Source organism: Protopterus annectens, chromosome 1.part0 (assembly GCF_019279795.1).
Source record: "Protopterus annectens isolate FY-2018-M chromosome 1.part0, PAN1.0, whole genome shotgun sequence".
Taxonomy (NCBI): Eukaryota; Metazoa; Chordata; order Ceratodontiformes; family Protopteridae; genus Protopterus; species Protopterus annectens.
In genome coordinates, this window is record NC_056725.1 from 100,488,613 (window position 1) to 100,503,937 (window position 15,325).

The 15,325-nt window shown below is 38.6% G+C and overlaps 1 protein-coding gene across 1 annotated transcript in view; it reads left to right on the plus strand.

The window, feature by feature from the left end:
• Positions 1-2,353: 2,353 nt before the first annotated feature.
• The window catches only part of LOC122814506 (cdc42 effector protein 2-like), a 118,886-nt gene continuing 105,914 nt past the window's right edge, over positions 2,354-15,325 (plus strand). The window contains exon 1 of the mRNA XM_044087094.1: positions 2,354-2,538. The gene's annotated coding sequence lies outside the window, so the exon portion shown is untranslated. The remainder of the gene's footprint in view (positions 2,539-15,325) is intronic.

Genomic DNA, 15,325 nt, shown 5'->3' on the forward strand with positions numbered 1-15,325 from the left:
TATACCTCTCCGATACTCACTATTTTACCCTTTATTGGTGTAATCAAGCTTGAGCAAGATAATTAGATTCACTGCCAGTATGCCAGACAAATCTCATGGCTGCAAGGCTTTAAAAGAGCTCAGCTGGCAGGAGATACCCAGATGTCTCGCATACACTCAACTTGCAACAGCCCACAATATTTTATACCAAGCTGAAAAATGTCCATCAATAATACCCCTAATAAAGAGCTTCACTCCAAAGAGAAAAATCATCTCTGCACACCAACTATGCCTCGAATCTCAGATTCCACTCCTCACACCCCGAGTCTGTTAGTAGACTCACATAACTTCAAATAACAAGTGAAACTCTATCAGAACAAAACCTGGCTCTGTCTTTGCTCACCACCCTGAGGGAAAAGCTCCTATACTTACACTCACTTCTTTCCAATCTGTAATAATTCTAGCTGTGTCTTGCAAGCACATGTCACCATTTCTTCACACACACACACACACACACACACACACACACACACACACACACACACACACACACACACACACACACACACACACACACACACACACACAAAAAACAGTATTGCAACCCATTGTATTTTTCATGCTTTTATTAAATTGCATGTTAAACTGTTCAACCAAATTTAGCATATCATGCCAATGCCGAATTATCTCCATGTTCAGTATGTATATTTTTGTATTGTTTTGTTTCAGTTTTCAATGTATTTTTCAATTATATTGGCGTTAATGTTTCTTTTGGAGCTTTTATCCCTGGGTACTGTATATCCACTCGGACTTTCCCAATAAATAAATGTAAATAAATAAACAAAATAAATAAATAGATTAAATAAATAATTTAACATCATAGTTTTATGTACCTTTTTGGATGTGGAAAATAAGGCCTTGGTGTGTACTGAAGAAATCAAACTTGGTGCTGCAGTTACACATCAGAATTGTGTGTGTAGGTGGGGGAGAGAGGGTCACTAGTGTATGGTGAAACCTGTGTTGACTGATACTGCACTGAAGTGATCCCTGGGATTTAATGTAAAAAATTGATGAGTTATGTACTCTGAAGGGGATAAATGTTAAAGACAGTCATGGTCTGGTAATCCTAAGCAGGATGTGAGGGTAATCTCTTACTAAACTTAATTGTACTGTGCAGCATAAATGGATGTTAGTGATTGCTAATAAGATGCTGGGGTGCATAAACAGAGGAGTGAGTTTCAGTGGAGTAAAGCTTATCCCTCTGCTGAATAAAGGTCTGGTAAGGTTGCATATGAAACACTGAATAAAATTCTGGAGGTCATGCACTGGGAACCTTGGTTAACAGAAAGCCTGAAATGCCGGGTTACTAGAAGGGTGAAGGTTTTGGAGTGCTAACATAGGAGTAGTGGCTTAGAAAGCTGGGCACAGACACGTTGCACTGTAATACAACAAGTGGGAAGTGTAGAGCTGAAGGCAAAGGAAAATGAGAAAGAAAGGGACCCGGATAGCAGCTGGAAGGAGGAATGTTTTGTCAAACTTTACAAAATAATGCTTCACTGAGAAAGAGGGTGACAGGGCCTTGAAACTATGCCTAAGACATTGGGACTTGTTATCACAGGGTGGGGACAACTATTTATTATTTTTATTTGCTTCAATTTATTTATCTTAATTTATTTTACACTTGTTTATTTTTGGAATAGAGCAAGGAACAGATGAGGCAAGAATATGGGAGAACCAGCTACAAGAGGAATAGCTGTAACATAAGCTTAGCCTGACATAATATTCATGGAGCTTCTTCTCCTCATATGTGTATATACTTGTACGTTAACTAGTTCAGTAACTAAGAGCAAGCACTGAAAACAAAATACTTACAATGAAAAATCTCAGTAAAAGCAATTTATTATGTAGACTAATCCATGAAGAAACCACATGAACATTTTTTTATACAATGCTGTAATGTAGCTAATGACAGCAGTGAAAACATCAGACTTTACATGCGCATTTCCTCAGGGAAAGGGTTAACTTTAATGTTGTGCCTGTTGGCAACTGTGTCACTAAATAGTCTTCCATAAGTCGATTATTTCTTTAAGAACAGTAAATGACAACATCACTGACTCTAGGATTGCTTCATTAAATCAGAAGTATTTTCTCAACCCCTCTGACATAAAGTATTATTTTTCGTATTAATGTCACATCTACACGACACTGGGTGACTCAGACAAATGTTATCTGAGATTTAAGACCTAGTGCTGAAATCCTGAAAAAAGGCTTTGGGGAGTTCCTCAGCAATTAGCATTCAGATCTCTTGCTTGGGGGGAGGAGTTATTCAGTGTAATCTGTAGAACCACCCTTTCTTTTTCAGAATACTCTCCGTTCGAGCAGTCACACCCAACTTTGGGAGAGTGGTAGTAAGTCAGGCTATACATTAGCTCTGTCAGAAAGAATCAATACTCTCTTTTTATGTCTACTAGCATCTGTGATTTTATTCCAAAACTGAAATAAGAGGGTTTTACATTTATTTTTACCCCAAGGAGAACAAAGGGACTCAATAAAATCCAAGTAAGTATCTACTGCATTATTTGTGAGAAAGTAAAAGTAGATAATTAAAATGTAGTTAACTTGTTTATTATTTACCTATCGTGACTGTTATTCCTTTGTGTGAATGCAGAATTGAAATGGGGAAATATATGCTTCAGTAAATGTGTACTGCTATGACTAAACCCTAAAATTTTAACTGAATGCTAGTAATGCAAGAAACTAAAAACCGTCTCTAAATACTTACATTTTATATATATACATATATATATATATATATATATATATATATATATATATATATATATATATATATATATATATATATATATATATATATATATATATATATATATATATATATATATATATATATATATATATACACACACACACACATTTCCATAGAAGCAATGCTCATTTAATGTTTGTTTTCATTTGTTTTCTAGAATGATGATGCTGTCAACCTTTAACTACAAAGTTTAGAATCATAACGTAATATTGCACTCGTGCACCTTAATATATGTTGTCTCTACTGCCAGCTCAAAAAAATTAGGTTTGTCAGCCTCCCCTTTCTTATAGGGTTGCCACCTTTTCAAATGCCCAAAGTGGGACATTTTTTGTAGAAACAGATTTTGCAAAGCAAAACATACCCATGGCCAGTACGAAGGACATAACGTCACTGTTTTCCCAGAATAAAAGCGTATTCGTGTGGTATTTGAGTGCTTATTCTGTTTCTTATAACATTTAGGTTTTTCAAATACAAAAATAACTGTTTATGTGACTTTTAAAGAAAATACAGGAAACATTTTTTTCCTAAAATCTCAGGACATTTGCCATTTTTTTAATTTTTTTTGCAGGACAAAACTGCCCAAAGAGGGACTGTCCTTCGCAAAGTGGGACAGGTGTTAATCCTACTTTCTTATGCTCTGTTGTCTTTTTACTTTTTAGATTGCAATAACTTCAAAAAGCATGCTAAACATTTTTGCTAGAACACTTATGTAAATATGTGCTTAAACTGATAGATTAACATAATTAGTAGTGTAATCTATCCCCCTGCACTAAACATGTTCTATTCTAGCATAGAGTGAGAAGGTTGAATACATAAAACCTTGCTTTAAATTTTCACTTTCCAGATAAAGTGAAAGTGTTACACAAACCATAAACTGTATAATTTGGTACAGTTAGGTTTAAAAACCCTTCTCTGTGAAGGTGTAGGCAGGGTAGAGGCTGTTCAGGGGAGAGCAAAAATGGTGTAGGGTCTTCACCAAACTCCTTATGAACTTAATGTGCATGTCTCCGAGTTAATGTAGGATGGGATTCACAAAACACACCGATCCCAATTTTAACCTACTATGTGCAGTCTGTTGTGTGCTTAATTATATCCTGTCCTCTGGAAAGAGATCTACAGAGCTCTAATAAATAATGAAATAATTGTGTGCATTACACTATGTGACAGAGTACCTAAGCGCAGCCATCTCTGTCATAGCATGCCATCGTACCAAGCAAGCTAACATTGCACTCATGTCTAATTTGAGGTCTGGCAAAAGTGGTGATTCTCATTAATTTAAACTTTTAAGAAGAACATGATCAATGTAAGCAAGTCACTGTAGTTATAAAGAGAAGTTACACGAAAATCCACAGGACGTTGTCCACATATAGAGGTGCTGCTCTTCCCTGCAAAGCCTGTATAAAGCTATGTGGCAGAGTACTCCGTCTTTCTAAATTATGAAGTGAAACCTAGAGTTTTTGGCAGGGGTTAAACATATAAAAAAAATTACAGTGATTTAGCTCACAGTGATTTATCAGCTGCTTACTTACGTCTACTGCATAGTGTTGGCTTGACTTGAGACTCGCAATTTCTACCCAAGTATCCCATGTGGCTGAAGTGCCTAGTGCTAGGAATCCCACACTTGTCCCCATCATAGGTTTATAGGTGTGTACTAGGCTAATGGCCCTGGAGCCTTTTACAAGCCTAGCCTATAGGATTACCCTGGCACCGTGTCACCCAACCTTAGTTCCTATTGCATCTGTCGAGTAGAGCCACTGGAGTGATCCCCGGGGTGAATTTTCTATTTCCCATCCACTCATCAAGATTTCTCTTAAAGAGGGCCAGTGAGGTGCTCTGCTTGACATGTATAGGAAGTCTATTCCATAGCATGGGCAGTCTCTGGGTTATGAACCTGTCCCTCCAGCATGTTCTGTTGATTGTGGTAGTGAGGTTGAGGTCTCTGGAGTGTGTGGTGCTTTGGGATTGTGATTTCTTTAGATGTAGCATTTCTAACAGAGCTGGATCAGACATGGCTTTGTAAGTCAAGCAGAGATCGCCTCTAAGTAGGCGATATGAGACAGAGAATAGTTGGGAGTTTTTTGTGTCTGTCCATATAGGACACGTGTTTAAGGCCTAGGATCCTCTTTGTGAGGTACTTTTGCGGCCTCTCCAGTTGTTGCAGGTGTCTAGTGAGGTACATGCCAAATGGGGCATTGTACTCGATGACTGGCCTAATGAGGGAAGAGTAGAGGGAGACAATGACCTCTTTCTTGCTGGATGTAAAACCCTTAGTAATGAGATGCACCACATAGAAGGACTTTCTGACCACAGTGGCAATGTGGTGGTCAAAAGAGAGGTTGTTGTCAGCCTGTGTTCCCAGATCTTTTATAATGCCTTCTATGTTCAGTGGGCTACCATCAATGTGGTAATTCAAGGGAACCGGGTTTTTCCCAAAGGGGATGAAGACACATTTTGTGGCATTGAGCTTTAGGCCATGGTTTTGACACCAGTCGTTGGTCTCATTGAGGCCTTTCTGTAGGATGTCAGCATCGCTTGAGGAGTTAATAACAGCTCCCAACTTGCAATCATCTGCAAACTTTGTCAGCCAGAGTCCCTTTGTGTTGCCTGGACTTCAGAGAAGTAGATACCAAACAGGAGAGGACCCAGGACCGAACCCTGTGGGACTCCACTCGTGACTGGTCATCAGTCTGACTTGGAGTCAGCTTTCACACTGTGGGTTCTATCTGTGAGCCAGTTTGCAACCCACCTAGTGATATAGGGGTTGATGCCTATCCTAGTAAGTTTTTCTATGATTTACTGATTGGGGAATGGTATCAAATGTCTTGGCCAGATCAAGGTAGGCTGTATGAACCACCTTACCTTTATCGTCTGTGAAAACTCCAAATTAGTAGACATCTGGTTGTCAAGACTACCTCTGATAGATTTTAACTTTTTTTTTTGAGGGGGTAGGTATATATTTTCCTAGCTGTTGTTCCTTTCTTAATCAGTTATGCTAGCTGCTTTGTACTTAACTAGTATTTGTTTACAGGAAATAAAACTTTGATATAGTTAGAAGCTTCTAACAGAATGAAGTAAAAGCAAACTGTACTGCTGGAAAAGAACTGCTTGGGTTATCCATTCTGTTGTTTTTTGTTGATCACTGTAACACCCTCAGATAACCTCGTTTATGTAATCGGCCCCCCTCCCCATTGCCTCATCTGATTTCAGAGCTTAATTACTTTATCCTATACCCAACAACTTTGGTTGTTTCTTCTTAACTGCCCTTCTTCCAGTCTCATGTTATAGTACTACATTCATAAACATAATTTACTGCCAATCCACTCTCTGTGCAAATGTGAAGAAAGTCAGACCTTTAGTTATAATAGTTATGTGACATAGAGGGCTATAAGGAATAAGCTGCATAAAGGTTCACTATATCATGTTTGACTGTTGTAAAAATGTTCTACAAGAGCAAACCAAAGGAGAGTGAAAACCTTGCTTCTTAAATCACACAAAGGAAACACTAACAGAGAAATGAATTGTGGCAGCAGAAAAGGAACATTTGTCCACATTTAGTTGGTCAGTTCATCTCTGACGGACACACTGCTAATCAGTGACTTGTCTTCACTTTGGCCTGTAAGAACTGCTCGGTCTGCTTCGGCATTCTAAAAAGAGAACAGTATATATTCTTTGGGGGGGGGGGGGTCTGAGTGGTTACCAAAAAGTGTTATTAAATAAAGCTTTATTTCAACAGGCTTAAATGGGTACTAGTTGACCCCCGCTCCCTTTCCAACTAAACTTCTGTATTCAGCTGTAGGTGCATAACTAAAAACTGATTATCAATCATTTTATGAGCAGCACTGAGACCTACTAGGAAGTGAATACCTGAAAAAATGTTTCTCCAAAACACAAAGTTGTGGCTTAAACCTTTTCCATCTTTTCTGCCTTTCTGGAAACATGAGATAGTTACAAAGCGATTGTTACACTGTTTATTACTTAAATATGTGTATGGGAAGAGTGCTATAATGGAATGACCCAGATGAAGTACACGGCCATTTGCATTTCTGTTCTTGAATTCATTATCTTTCCATGGAAAACAGAAGGCTAACAAAATTTCTTAAATTCCAGTAGGATTGGTTGGTTCATTCTGGTACTCTACAGCCAGTCAACAGGGAAGGATTGGCTATCAACTGGCAGCCTGCAGCCCACATTTTCTGGGACAGGAAAAGTAGGAATATACAGAAAGTTACGAAATATTGGCATCTGAGGTGGCATTTAAGCAGTGCTAAAATGCACATTTTTCAGAACACTGGTACTGTGTCCCACACTAAGAAGTAGCATATCTCTGCTTCCTGTCTGACATAGTAACCTGTGGCCTAGCTTAACGAAAGTGACCCAGCACTTTGTAGATAGCTTCAGCCGTGTGTGCTTCAGTGAACAACTATTTAACAAGTTTGTAATTGTGTGTGTGTGTGTGTGTGTGTGTGTGTGTGTGTGTGTGTGTGTGTGTGTGTATAGATAAGAACACATAACCCCATTCATAGAAAAAAAGGACTCATTTATGACATTTGCCAATCTAGCTCCAAAATATGTTTTGAGAGAGAGTATAAAATCCCATAGCTTCTATGGACCTAGTAGCTAGGACCCTCCCCATCCATCCAGCATTCTATATACATTTTTTGCTTTTTAAGCATAATTCAGAAATCCTGCAGAAAAAATATTCAAAATATTAATCTTTTGATCTCCCTTGAAGTTATGCCATGCAAGAGCAGACATGAGAAAGGAGTCACAACTGAAAATCTGAGCAAAAGCAACGAGGACACCATTTTTTCAGAATAGTTTGCACAACAGCAGGGGGCTCAGTCTGAAAAAAGACTAGAGCCACTCAGAGTGATGTGAGTACGCTTTATTCTCTGAGAGAGTTGTCAATTCTTGGAATGTCCTTTCACAGTAGAAGGTAGATTCAGAAACTGTGTGAAAGCTTCAGCATGGCACAGGACAGACATAAGGCCACTGTGGACATGAGCAGGAGAAAGTAAAATACATGCTTATTTTCAAGCAGCAGCTAATCCGTGAGACAGGATAATGAACAGACTAGTCTTAATAAAGTATACTTTAACTGTTACCATACTCTCTGTTTCTAAGCTTCCTATGTTGTCTGGGATGAGAAGGGGGTTATCTCTTTGCATTTGCATCATCTCTGAATGTGGATGTAGATATAAATTAAGGCATTCTCAGATTTAGCTGTGAGTCACATACCTGCAGTAAGTAGCATGCATGGGCAGAACACACATTTTCTCTTGCTGTTTTCATGCCGATTTGGGTAGAGAAGGCTAAGAACTACTATGTGAAAATGATCGCTCACAAGGTCATATAAAGAAAAAAAAGAGAAACGACTGGATCAAGGGAGCTTCATCTGTAATGCACCTAATGTTAGTATTCTGATAAGTATGCACTATTAGTGGCAGATGAGACTTTTGACCAAGTATTTTCTGAAAGCTATCATCTCAAGTGACATTCATTCAGTGTAAAATATATAAAATATTACTAGTGGAAGGTATGAACTTCATCTCTTATAGTAGTCTGGCTTCATAAGTGAATCTGAAAGACACTGAAAAACCATGCATTGCCTTCATACCTCTCAATATCATTGCTCAAGAATTCTGGACAAACCCAAAAGTAATAGAGGGACAGAGGTTCATAGGTGTGTGCTAGGTCATTGGCCTTGGAGCCTTTACAAGCCTAGCCCATAGAAGTGCCCTGGCATCATGCCACCATTAGTTCCCAGGTCCCAGATCTGTATAATTTTAAACATTACTATAATTCACATAATAGAGCAAGAAGGTCTTTGTATTGACAGCACTTTTTCCGGAGAATAAGAAATATGAAACTCTGCAGTCTGCCATTAGTGACCAGCTGTAGTCCTTGGTGACGTAACAGAAGATCAAACATTTTATGAGAGACAGGAAAAAAATGAGGCAAATTCAGAGATGTTTTACAAAGCAGGGGACCGGTGAGAGTATACTCTCCTTACTTACAGTGTTAATGAAGATTAAGTGGAAGCATTTAATGTAAAAAGTAATTGTAGTGGCACACTTTTCAGGTGTTTTAGAAAAGAAATTGGCCTGGGCAGCCGATCATACCACTTCCTAGATAACTGTGTTAACCAGGTGACCACAGAGTATGTGAACTAAACAAAGGGATTCGAGGATTAGTAATTCATTACATACCCTGTGATTCAAAAAGGATTAATGTGACGAGTAAGACTTAACCTGGAAGATTTCTGCATCACCCTAAGCTCTTCAGGTTGAGAGACTGCCATGCCACTGAGGTTTTTTACCCTTGCAGGAATATCAGCATGGACAGTGGTCCTGCAGGTGAAGCTGCATGCTAATGTGATAGTCTAGGTGTGTGGCTAATGATAATTAGCCATGTGCCCTACCCAGAAATGTACACTGCTCCAGAATTACTTGACTGAGCTAGTCAGAAAATTGCTTAGCTGAGTAAAATATTACTCTAGGAAGAAAAAAGTGACCAACATAAAAGCACAGTGGTCACTCATTCACTCCTATGGGAGTAATCATGGTACAGACCAGCTCTACAGATATGTGGAGGTGTGAAGTGTGAAAGTCTGTAAGTATATGAATGAGGCTATGTGAATGTGAGTGAATATCTGTGTGTCTGTCTCTGTTTGTGTGTGCTTGAGTATGTCTTGGCCTAGGTAGTCACACTGGGGGATTTACGTAAGGAATTAAGACTCTGGATATGCATGTTTGTTTGTGTGTGTGTGTGTGTGTGTGTGTGTGTGTGTGCGTGTGTGCGTGTGTGTGTGTGTGTGTGTGCGTGTGCGTGTGTGTGTGTGTGTGTGTGTGTGTGTGTGCGTGTGTGTGCGTGCGTGTGTGTGTGCGTGTGTGTGTGCGTGTGTGTGTGTGAGTGTACGTGTGTGTTTGAGCATATTTCCTAATGTGATGCATGGGCCACTAGTGAAAACACTAGTGAGGTCAGATCTAGTGAGTATCTGATTCTCAGATTGAGTTGATTAAGAGGTCTTTCTCATTGTGGCCATGCCTGCTTCTGAATCCCATTTTCCTGCAGTCCCTCAATTTGAACAACCCATGTTATGCAATTGGCATGAATAGTAAGTATTTTAGTGAATCATTGGGATACTTTTTCATATTATCATATTTGTGTCTGTAAGGTAAACACCTTAACCATTATGGCAACCTGCCCTTGCTTAGATCCACGATTAGCTGACCATTACTGTAGGCATACAAATGGCTGTGCTCCAGTGGGGTGTTTATTTATATTTGTTTATTTGTTTACCAGGGAAGTCCACTGATCTCAGTGGACCATTTGCAGGTAAAGCCTGGGTTATAAGGATCACATAAAAAATGAGCAAAATATACTTACAGATACAAGGATATGTTAAAAACAAATATATACAAAAAATGTACAATCAAAATAAGCATGTGCCAGGACATTGTTCATACATTCAGATGTCTGTCTTTGTCTCAGGTATAGTTATTAATCCTGTCTGTGTACTGATTATCTGTTTTACAATATTTTCAGCTTGTAATCATCTTTTAAAATAACATTTGTTTGCATGCATCTCAATCCCATATGCAGATGAATGACGTTAAGTACTAAGACATATCCTTGTATCTGTTGTATAGCTATGTTTCTTGTTCTCTTATGCATGGATCACTGCTGGGACAATGGTTAGATTTCCAGACAGGATAATGTCTTGTTAAACCAGAGAAGAAGCACGTTGATTGGACTGTCCTAGTACATTACATCGTCTGTATAGCCATCCCTCATTGTAGCTCCTATGTGTGAACAGACTGTCAACAACTACATGTACACCAGCTTCAAAAGACATGCTCCCTGTACTGGGACTATCCTGAGAGCCATCTGCCTGTACCTGGAGGACTGGACTGTAAGGAAAGTAGTTTAAAATATGTAAAGTTCAACAAATTAGACAGTGGCCAGTCTGGTCAGAACCGAATTGTACTGGAGACTTGTGGTGCTGCCTTTATCAAATTAAGCTGAAACATTTTGCATTCATTAAATTTCCCAAGAATGTTTGATATTCAGATTTAGTATTGATAGTGGAATATATCTGAATGGTATGGTGGTGGTAAAAGTTGTAGTGAGACTGGTGAAATATAATAGGTCATAATGAATGGATGTGATATTAACAGAGTTAGTTAGCTAAGTATTAGACTGGAGCAAGAGTTTGTCATCTGCCAGTGTTGTTTGTTATATTTGTAGCTGATATCACCTAGGGTCTCTACATCAGCCATTCCCCCCCCCCCCCCCGATCAGGGTCACACCTGCCCTCCATCACAGAATTACCCATTAGTAGAAATCAGCCCCCCAGTCTACTTCAAACAAATTGTCCCAAAAGAAGTTTAAAACCTCTTTAAAAACCTGACAAAAAGTCAGGTGCTAAACTAATTTGCATCATATGCTTACTAGATAATGGCAAAGTATATTGACAAACCACTAGGTTATTTGCGTAATCTCTCATGTCCATCAGGTGCAGTCCCTGAACTGTTTGAGCATGCAGTTTTGTACCTTCTCTGAAAAGCTAAGTCCCATCTCCTCACAACACTGCTGTCAGATTGCCAGTTTATGCCTAATAACAAAACATATTTGATACCTATAGATATTCAGTCATATAAACAAATTTGATTTGTTGTGTGACACTCGGCACAGCTTTCAAAAGGCTTTGGAAATAATAAGTGCTAATGATAAATGATTAGCAAACTAAACCATGGGCATGCTACATTCATAGACCTGATCAGAGCCTTTGAAACTGCAAACCCTGTTTCTTACAAAATAAACACAGCAAATGAAACTAACCCTGCTACCTCATTTGCGTTACTTTTCAAAGTCAGTCTCTCCTCTTCTCTGTCTGATGCAGAGAGAATTAGCTGTGGTGTACCACAACAGTCAGTATTAGGGACACTTATAAATTCACTGTTTATTAAATTAGTGACATTAATACAGACATTTTATCATGACTTTAGCATACAGTATTAGTACAAGATATACTGTTAGCCAAGTCTAATAGGTCAGTAACAAAACTAGAATAAAGTGTATAGTCAAACAAATAATAAACATTTAGTAAATTCTAAAGAAATCAGCTCTGATGCTGTTTGCTCCAACTCAAAAACAATTAAATAATGATATCTTTCCTCTTGGGCACAAAACTAATGTTAAACAAATTCTCCAGGAGCCTTTAGACAGGGTTACTCTCTTGGTGACTCGACAAACATATTTTGGTTTCATTCCTGATCCCTCCTTTTCAATTAAACTCTGCACTGAGACAGTTGTACATGAAAACCTCTCGCACTTGAAATTATGCTACAGATTGTCACATTTCCTAGCATATGAAGCCATTAGAAAGAATAGAATATGGACACCCAATTATCACAAGAAAACTATGTTGCTTTACTTGTCTTGCAAGTCCACCGAATCAAAAAAGTCTGAAGATTTTATAGACTGCCAATCAGTAGCAACATTAACCTTCTGCAATACAACATTACTCACCTTTGCACACTAAATTAGTGGTCAGGGATATACTGTACTTCTTCAAAAGTAACTATGGCAAATTACTTATGCCTATAGCACCAATATATGATCTAACTAGAAGTGAAAATGTTTTCAAAATCTGGATATACATACATGAAAACATTTGCTCATAACAAACACCATCTTTGAGCAATGGTTCATGCAAGAAGAATGCATGTAAATGCTTTAGAGACAACAGCTGGTAAATTTCTAATAACGTGTATTGGCCTAGAGATATGAAATTACTTAACCAGGTAATGAACAATATTTGAACCTGCAAATCCTGTACAAATTATACTGCAAAAACCTTGTGTCTCTTTGCAAGTAATGGGTTTATTATTTTTGCTAAGCTTGTTACAGTCTGACTGTGAGATTTATACTGCCTTTCTAGATCAGTAAGTTGATTTTTTTGTCTCTGAAGAGGTAGTCTGTTTCTGGATAAGATGGCAAGACTAATGATTTTGTCTATCATATGGCACTGGTTGGGTGAGAACAGCAGATGCTCTGCTAGTTAAGAAAAGGCATGTTGAACCTTTAACTATTACACAGCTGCCAAAGTCTCACAGCTGCTTTGCTCTATGTATAACTTATTTTCTGTGGTCCCACATCTTCATGACAAGTGCTTTTGGAATGGGACCAAGAATAGCTTGGCATAAGAAAAATATATCAAATGTTTATTTTTAGAGTTGTGCTTGGCAAGAAAGAAAAAAATATAACAGTTCTAGCAAAGTAGCACCTTTTTGTCATATTCATTATGACAGTTTTGGTATTAAATGGCTAATAGAATAATTTGCTTATTGAAATGCTAATGAAATTAAAGACTTGGTTTCACAAATCTATTAACTGAATTTAACTTGTTGATACAGGGCACTGTATTGATTTGAACAATGATTTTTCACTATTTATAATATGGAACCTTCATTTGAACATAATGCAGGTGGTACAGTGGTCTAGTAAATAGTGTTAGGTTCTCTGGTTCAGTTCTTGGTTGGGGTGCCTTCTGTGCCCAGTCTGCATGACCTCCCTTTGTTCGTGTGGGTTTTTTCTGGGTGCCCTGGTTTCCTCCCACTTTCTAAAGACATGCAGTGGGTGGAGTGTACACTCTAAACTGGGCATAGGTGTATATGTGTGTGTGTGTGTGTGTGTGTGTGTGTGTGTGTGTGTGTGTGTGTGTGTGTGTGCATGCAGTATGGACAAACAATCTTGGCAGGGCTAGCTACTCAGTGGTGTGAACATTGTTGTTAGATTGTCACTGTTAAAATAACACCACGACCCCATATGAGATAAACAAGTTGTGGATGGATAGATTTAAACATTTAAATACCTTTCTAGATGAAGCTCTGCTCAAAATGTTTATTTCCTGAGAAAAAGAGAATACAGTGCACTACTTTAAACACGTTCACAGACATGGTAGCTTGCCTTATACAGGTAAATCTAGCAGGGCCTATGTTCTCCTTCCATGAAAGTGAAGGCTTCATATTCTTGCATGCATTTTTGTTGTCTATGTACATAATTTCCTAAACCCTTGCTTAATGCTTTAAGATGCAGCATTAAAGTGGCCTTCTGAAACGTAGCTCCTACTTCCTTGAGAAACCCCAAATAAATCTGATTGGAAAACATCTGGATACATCAGAAAGAAATCTCTCGGCCTATTCATCTCGGCAGTCAGTCACTCATTCATTCATTTCTTTCTTTTGTCATTGTTTGCCAGTTAAGTGGGCCAGTTCATGAACCTTTTCTAGTTACGACCTAGGCCACAAAGCCAGGTTTAAACAAAGAGCAAGGATAAATTCAGTGCAGATAATTTAGGGTAGCCAACCAAACAGCTTGGTTTGAGAGGTGGATGGAAACTGCAGCACCAACAGAACCTGGTAATATGCAGACTTCAAATGAGTGGAAATGAGATGCAGTTCTAACAGCATTCTTCATGTTTATGAACTATTATCAGCCTCTGTGATTTGTATTACTCTATTACAAACCATCCTCAAGAATTCAGTTGTTTTTCAGGCAATAATTTGGATGGGAATTTATACAGGACAGCATGAAGGTTTACCAAGCTTGCTTTATATTATCATATAGTTATCAAGAGTTTGAGATACTCCTCTATGGAACCTTCTCCTGCATAGTGTGGTGGGGTCAACTCTTAAATAGCTGAGAATGTGGTTTGGTTCTTTTGTTAGCCTTATTTTATCACATCAACAAATCATGAAGTTTACCTATGCCAAAGTGGTTGCTGTAATATGGTATCAGCCCATTTACCGTAGAAACCCATCTTACTGTAGTGCATGGCATTCTGCCACCAGCTCTGTTATGGTATCCCATTTTTTGATTTTTGCCTTAAGTGCAGACTGGCCAAGGTGCACCGCCATCTTCAGAACCGGTGTTTGTAGATTACCTATGGTGTAAATCCATTTTCTGCATTGGTGCTTGTAGGTTAGCTATGGTGTACCTCCATCTTCAACACAGGCGCTTGCCATACTCTGCTTTCAGACTTGGTTGATAGGACATCTTACTTTGCCACTTGCCACTTTGTCATTTATTTCCCTCTCACCTAAGATTCTGTGACCTGTGTGACATAAGGAAATGTCATTCATTGAATAGTGCTTCAGTGTTGTATTACAGAATTTGTCTGTCTGTGATATATACATACATACACACACACAGGTATGTGCGTGTGTGTGCGTGCGTGTGTGTGTGTGTGTGTGTGTGTGTGTGTGTGTGTGTGCGTATCTTGCAACATAGCTTGATGACTCCACTGGCAAAATGCCTAGGGGATTGTATCAGTAAGGTCACTTGCTGAAACTAAGCAATGAGAGGCAGCTGGATACCTGTGCATTTATAAAGTTGGTAACTTCACAATATGATGTTGCTTGTTTGAGAGCCCAGAGCAGTCTGCAGGACTTTATAAAGGAGAGACACACTAAAGTCAGAGCAGTCAGCTCTGAGATGCCTACCCTAAGTTTT